A 6,863-nucleotide genomic window follows, 5' to 3' on the forward strand; every position below is an offset into this window, starting at 1 on the left:
TGCCCGTCATATTTATCGTGAAAAATTGGGGTGAAAGTGAAACGAACTTTAAACTAAATACATAGTATTTAGATTCATTCAAAAGTTAGGATAGCTAAAGTAACCGAAGCGTTATTAATTTCTAGGCCAAGTCAAAAAGCATACAATTTCCTTCGTACAAAAAGTCAAATTTTTAGGGTTCCGTACCCAAAGGGTAAAACGGGACCCTATTAGTAAGACTCCGCTGTCCGTCCGTCCGTCCGTCCGTCCGTCCGTCCGTCTGTCTGTCACCAGGCTGTATCTCACGAACCGTGATAGCTAGACAGTTGAAATTTTCACAGATGATGTATTTCTGTTGCCGCTATAATAACAAATAGTAAAAACAGAATAAAATAAAGATTTAAGTGGGGCTCCCATACAACAAACGTGATTTTTGACCGAAGTTAAGCAACGTCGGGCGGGGTCAGTACTTGGATGGGTGACCGTTTTATTTTTGCCGTTTTTTGCATTATGGTACGGAATCCTTCGTGCGCGAGTCCGACTCGCACTTGCCCGGTTTTTTAATATACGATGAGCAAAGTAAGACCACTATACGTCCTGCAGTGCCGTTCTCTCGACTATAAATGGGTTCAAATCAAGAGTGTATTAAAAGAGAACGATGAAATAGCCAAAAAACTTTGACAAATCCAGCATGTGTTGGGATGGTGCAGGCAAATATGAAAAACGGGTCCGTAATTAGCTGTCACTGAAGGCGCTAGGAAAAAGCTGCCTATCACTCCTACAGAAAATAGAATAATAATAAAACTGTTAATGATTTAAATTAAAAGTAGCTTTATATTCTAGTAATCCTAAAATCCTTATCAATTGCATACATTTTTTCATTTGAAGATTACAGTTTTTTTTCGTTACCCCCTTTATGATAATTTCGAGTACCTCGTTACGTTTGTTAAAAAGCTCACCTGATTTGGGTTGCCATTTTTGGGGGACACTCTTCTATAAAAGTCTAGTTAAATGTGACCATTAGGTAAATGAAAGCCTAAGTTTATTTCTGAATTAACGACACGTAAACAATAAAGACTGTAAATGTGTATACAAAAGAGTTACCGCTATTCAGTGTTACCGCGGACCAAAGATAAAAAATACCATGTTATATCCGTAGATCATGGTATTATACCTATACTGTTATTATACAGTAACCGTATTCTCACAAAATAAAATCCGGGGCATAATACGATATTTTTTTATTTTTTTTGTTTATCATGTACGTCAAACAACTTTTACTATCCCCCACCAAAAGGAAAATAAATATTATATGTAACTTCATACATTTTGGTCCATCATAAAGTCGATGTATTCTATTCTCCAGTCTTTGCTTGTGTGCAATGACAGTCGTTAAAATTATAGATCTTCCTTTGTTTCTAAACGATCTAGTATTCGCGTGAATGGACTAATGACAGGATAAAGAAAAATAATGGTAACAACATTGGAAACAATTGATAAGTAAGCCGTTTTAATAGCCCTATTAAGGCATAACCTCATGAAATGCATTTAATTTAAAGTTCTGTATCAAAGGAATGTTAATTATGGGTAATACATAAAAAAATACGTTGTCTTTCTGTTCCTTATAGTTAACTGGAAAGGGGGCGACGTCATTGACCGCCATTCCATACAAACGTATAATGAAGACCCATTATCCTCGCCCCTACGTTTGTTTGTTATTAAATTATAAATGATTACGAGTTAGAAGCTTTTCAAAATGTGTATGCATTTTTTTTGTACACAGAGTGGTCACGTCTATTGCGCTTTATTTGCAAAGATATTAATATGTACCACTGATATTAACACTAGCAAAAAGCAGAGCTTTGTAAGGGCTCGCTGAGTTTTTCTACCTAAACGTACCGGACCGCGACTTTGATCCAGGCCGAGGTTTGTTCCATGTTCGATCGTGTGGGTACGTAATAAGTCCGTTAAGGACGCAGCTATAAGTGAGAGCAAGAAAGAAATATACCTACTAATTGGACCACGGTCGCTGTCCGGTACGCCTGTCTGTAACAGCTTTTATTTTGTCAATTAAAAACGTGTCCAGACGACAAAATCAAATTGCCAATATCATTCACACGTAATATACAATTTCATAAGCGCTTATTACATCCTACACGGTCGCCCAGTACTTTTTGTAAGGAAGCCAACTGGCTTTCCTACATAATGTTAGGTCAGCGAGCTAATGTCCTTGAATTGATTTATGCGTCCACACTACACCATTAAGCGTAAAACTATCCCGTCTGGACACCTACTGGCGGTAATCATGCTGCTCCGCACATAAACTTACGCATAATTTGCTCTCTTAAGTGCTCATCAAGACGAGTGAGATGACCAAAACAGCGTGTCCATATGTTGCAACAAACGTGAGTTCCACTAAATACTGCCATGGTATAGCTACAGCTTTATCTTGGGTACTACTCTCCTAAGTGCTCAAAAAGACGAGTCGGATGACCAAAACAGCGTGTGCCTATATTGTGTAAAACCCGAGCTCCACTGGGTACTGCCAGAGTTCAGCATTAGCTATCTTGTGTACTACTCTACCAAGTGATCATCATGACGAGCCGCATGTCCAAAACAGCGTGTGTCTATGTTGCACCAAACCCGAGCTCCACTAGGTACTGCCAGGGTTCAGCATCAGCTCTATCTTGGGTACTACTCTCCTAACTGCTCATCAAGACGAGTGAGATGACCAATACATCGTGTGCCTATATTGCAACAAACCTGAGTTCCACTAAATACTGCCAGGGTTCAGCAACAGCTCTATCTTGGGTATCTCCCAAGTGCTAAAATAAACGAGTCAGATGACCAAAACAGCGTTTGCCTATGTTGCACCAAACCTGAGTTCCAATAGGTACTGCCAGGGTTCAGCATCAGCTCTATCTTGGGTACTACTCTCCCAAGTGCTCATTCTGACGAGTCGGATGTACAAAACAGCGTGTATCTATGTTGCATCAAACCTGAGTTCTACTAGGTACAGTCAGGGTTCAGCATCAGCTCTATCTTGGGTACTACTCTCCTAAATGCTCATCAAGACGAGTCGGATGACCAAAACAGCGTGTGCATATGTTGTATTAAACCCGAGCTCCACTAGGTACTGCCAGGGGTCAGCATCAGCTATCTTGGGTACTGCTCTACCAAGTGATCATCATGACGAGTCGGATGTCCAACCCAGTGTGTGTCTATGTTGCACCAAACCTGAGTTCCGCTAGGTACAGCCAGGGTTCAGCATCAGTTCTATCGTACTGCTCTCCCAAGTGCTCATCAAGACGTGTCGAATTACTAAAACAGCGTGTGTGCTATGTTGCACCAAACCTGAGTTCCACTAGGTACTGCCAGGGTTCTGGGTCATTTTGTTTAACTGCACGCTGACGTTGCGATTGGCGTGCAGTCGGCGTGCAGTTTCCACACAAGTTGCAGTCGGGTTGTAGTGCAAGAATTTTAATTCATAATTTTTCTAACAGATGGCGCTAGTAGTAATACAAAGTGTTATTCCTTTATTTTTTTACGTTTATAAAATTATATTTTTATGTTTGATAACACATCTAGACATGAATTTAAATTACTATGTTAAATTTCAAACCTATTAGTGTGATAGTTTTTCCGTAAAGTGTACCACAAGAATGCTATTGAACTCTCAACGCCCAATATAGCCGACGATAGCAGTTGGAGAAGGTAACTGGTCTACTGGCGCCTCGCTCGAAACCGCAGTCGCCCCAGCCTACTAGATGCCCATGTGCGAAGCCCTCGACGAATATCTTCAACCGCCTCGCGATAAAGAATAAACTACACGATTTAAAAAAAAACTGACTTTTATTACGCGGTACAAATATAAAAATACTCCTACAACGATTAGGCGGTACAGCTTCGGATCCCTCAGGTCTTCCTTGGTTTTCTTCCTTTGGTTTTCTTCCTTTTGGTTTTTCCTTTTCGGCTGCTCCTGGTGTACTGTACGATCCGAAGCGGTTCCGTCTTACTTTTATACGAAAAATCAAGAAAGAGAGTCACCTACGATAGGGAGATAAAATCATGTCTTAATTCGCGGAATTAATCGGCCTGTGATTGGTCGCTTACGTCATACGGTCATTTTCGGGTGAATTTTCATTATCCCGCTATCGTTCTGCGACTCATATTACATACATCCGATTAATTACTGACTTAAAACTATTACAAATAGTTAACTACGTTCATTAGTTATAAAAACAAACGATAACAAGTTCACTAGTCCTTACGACTTGGCTTACAATAGATAGGAAAGCGGCCGAAATGAATACAATGGATGGTTTATGGCCCTTTTGCCGACTCGCAGGCCTTTGTCTACCTGTGACTGCCTTATGATTCTTATCTAACTAGGTGACTAGGCTAACGACCTATAATATCTACAAATATTGTTATGATGTAACTTTAACAGGTTACGAATTAATTAATGAAACGTGTATGTTTCTAAGTGAAAATTACGCTGTATCGGAGCGCTGAGCTCGAATTTGGCCGACCAATGAGAAGCGGTCATTCTGTCCCTTTCATATTGAGACTTCCTTGTCTTGATCCGCCTTTCTTTGGTTAACCAATGACAGAGCCTACATTATTTTACTAAGTTTATAGTGATTACTTGGGAATTGGGAAATAGGTTTAACCATGTTTTTTCCTAACTTACTGGGTGACCTAAAACTTATTACGAACCTACGAGTTAAATAACGGATATTTTGAATACTTATGACTACTGACAATCTAATCGCGGTTTTCCCTACCTATCAAATAAATCTTTATTGAGAATACAGTCTTAATCGAATTTGATCTTAATCTAACTTATAATTATCCGCGTCTTGTCGTAGCGTCGCTAACATTTTGTCCCCGCAGTCGAAGACTCCTGGTGCATGGGTTGCGACGCGATGACCGCCAGCTTGCAGCTCGGCCTGCGTAGCGTCCCGTGCCTCGTTCTGACGTCTGCGGAGCGAACCCTCCCGTCGGGTCCATGATAGACGGTCTCGACGACTCCTTTAGGCCACACGCTGCGTGGTCCGTTGGGTTCAGAAATGATGACAACATCTCCCGGCTGGATCTGTCGCCCTCCGTCGTCGGATGATTTGCGTGGTGCCAGCAGTGGAAAGTACTCCTTGGTCCAGCGCCGCCAGAAGTGGTCTGCTAGCGCCTGGGCAGCCCTCCATTGTCGCTTGTCGTTTTCCTCGTAAGCGCCAATCATAGGTAAGTTAGCGTTATGAAGTAGAAGAAAGTGCGCAGGTGTGAGACTTTCTTCGCTCTCTGGGTCGACGTTCACGTGTGTTAACGGCCTTCTGTTAACGATATTCTCGATCTCTGCCAGTAGAGTCTCGAACACTTCGGTTTTCGGTGCTCTAGTGTTGAAGGTATAGAGCATCGCTGTCTTCACGGTGCGTACCATTCGCTCCCAAGCTCCGCCTGCAGATGGGTTGCCGGGGGGAATGAATTTCCAATCCATTCGTCGCTGCACGCCGTAGTGTTGCAATTGCGGAAGCCATTGCCTGTAGGCCTCGCGCAGCTCGTTCGATGCCGCCTTGAAGCAGGTTGCGTTATCGCTATACATAACGCTCGGCCATCCTCTTCGTGCGGCGAAGCGCCTTAGCGCCAGTAGAGCGCTATCCGTAGACAGGCTATGTACAGTTTCGAGGTGAATAGCCCGAGTTACTAGGCATGTGTACAGACACACCCAGCGTTTCTCTCGTCGTCGTCCTATGGTCACGTACATAGGCCCGAGGTAGTCTTGCGCGGTGTAGGTGAATGGCCTCTGGTAAGCCTGTAGCCGCTCGGGTGGTAGATCGCCAAGGGGCTGCGCTCGCGGTGAAGCTCGACGTAGCTTACACAGCGCGCAGTCTCGCGCTACAGCTTTCACAGTAGGTCGCAGTTGTAATATCCAGTAATGTTGTCGTAGCTGATTTACCACTGCCTCGTTATGAATGTGCGCCATTCGCCTGTGTGCGCGTTGGACCATTAGTCTGGTAAATGAGTCCTTGCCGTCCAATATTACGGGTCGTACCGATGTGTACAACACTGGAGCGTTTCCTAACCTCGTCTTCATTCGCAGCACGCCGTCGTCGCACAGCTCGGGTGCTAGATTGTATATTCGCGATTTCTTGTCCAAATCGCGTCCTGCGCTTAGAGTGCGCAGCTCGTCCGGGAAACTTCTTCGTTGGCTATTCTGTAGCCACATATGCTCGGCTCGCTTTATGTGGTTCACTTGCAGCTGCAGCGTCTTGTTCTTATTTTTCATCTTATCTATGAAAAGTAGAACGTAGGCCGTCGAATTCATTAGCCTATCGTAATTACTGAAGCGTCGTATGTCAGGTAGCACGCTCGACGGATCTGACTTTGACGTAGTAGTAGATAACGTAGTCTCTACTGTGACTCCGCTTTTCCTTTCAGGAAGGTCTTCAGTCGGTCTGCCTATTTCTTGACTCGGCCACTCCACTTCTGGTCGGTGAAGAAATGACGGTCCTTTGTACCATTCGTCGTGAGCGGTGATTTTCCTCGCCGGCTTCCCTCTCGTAGCGTGGTCTGCGGGGTTCACGTCGGTTGGCACGTACATCCACGCCCGCCGGTCCGATTTTTCAGCTATTTCAGCCAAACGGTGTGACACGAACGGCTTGTAGTTTCTTGCGTCGTCTTTGATCCATCCTAGCAATACTCGAGAGTCCGTCCAGTAGATAATTTTCTTGACGTTGTATCGTTGCTCCTTTTTAATCGTCTCGGCCAATCGAACTCCGATTACTGCGGCTGTAAGCTCTAGTCGTGGTACTGACAATACTTTCAGGGGGCAAACTCTGCTTTTGCCCGCTGCTAGGCTGACTCGTACATCTTCTTTGTTCTCGATA

The sequence above is a fragment of the Cydia splendana genome, chromosome Z, assembly GCF_910591565.1.
Source record: "Cydia splendana chromosome Z, ilCydSple1.2, whole genome shotgun sequence".
In the NCBI taxonomy this organism is placed as follows: Eukaryota; Metazoa; Arthropoda; class Insecta; order Lepidoptera; family Tortricidae; genus Cydia; species Cydia splendana.